The sequence below is a fragment of the Pongo pygmaeus genome, chromosome 23 (assembly GCF_028885625.2).
Source record: "Pongo pygmaeus isolate AG05252 chromosome 23, NHGRI_mPonPyg2-v2.0_pri, whole genome shotgun sequence".
NCBI classification, from domain to species: Eukaryota; Metazoa; Chordata; class Mammalia; order Primates; family Hominidae; genus Pongo; species Pongo pygmaeus.
The window spans coordinates 31,812,457-31,813,411 of NC_085931.1; positions in this window are offsets into that span (position 1 = coordinate 31,812,457).

Sequence of the window (955 nt, forward strand, 5' to 3'; positions counted from 1 at the left end):
AATCCCATCACTTTGGGAGGCTGAGGCGAGAGGATCGCTTGAACCCAGGAGTCTGAGGCTGCAGTGAGCTATGACCCTGTCACTGCACTCCAGCCTGGGTGGCAAAGCAAGACCTTGTCTCCAAAACTACTGAATAAATAAAATAAGTGGTGGGTGCCTGTAATCGCAGCTACTTGGGAGGCTGAGGCAGGAGAATCGCTTGAACCCGGGAGGCAGAGGTTGCAATGAGCTGAGATGGCAACATTGCACTCCAGCCTGGGTGACAGAGTGAGACTCTGTCTCAAAAAAAAAAAAAAAAAAAAAATTCACATGGAAATGCAAGGGATCCAGAATAACCAAAATACCTGGGTATTTTTTTCTGGGTAACATAGGGAGACCTCACCTCTACGAAAAGGTAAAAAGATTATCTGGGCATGGTGGCATGCGCCTGTGGTCTCAGCTACTGGCAGTGGGGGGTGGTGTTGAGGTGGAAGGATTGCTTGAGCCTGGGAGGTTGAGGTTGCAGTGAGGCATGTTTGTGCCACTGCACTCCAGCTTGGGTGATATAGTGAGACCCTGTCTCAAAAAAAAAAAAAAAAAAGAAATTAAAGGCAACATAAATAAATGGAAAGACATCCCATGTTCATAGACTGTAAGACTTTAAATATAAAATGGCAGTATTCCCCAAACTGGTCTACAGATTCAGGGGTTGCATAGATTGAGTGCAATTCCTGTTGAAATCCCAACTACCTGTTTTGCAAAAATCATCAAAATTCATGTGGAAATGCAAGGGATCCAGAATAGTAAAAATACTTTTGAAAAAGTTTTGGAGGCCTTACAATTCCTGATTTCTAAACTGATTGCAAAATGACTGTAATCAAGATCGTGGTGGTGACGTAAGAGTAGACACATAGATGAATGAAATAGAATTGACAGTCCACAAATAAACACTTATGTTTATGGTCAAGTGATTTTT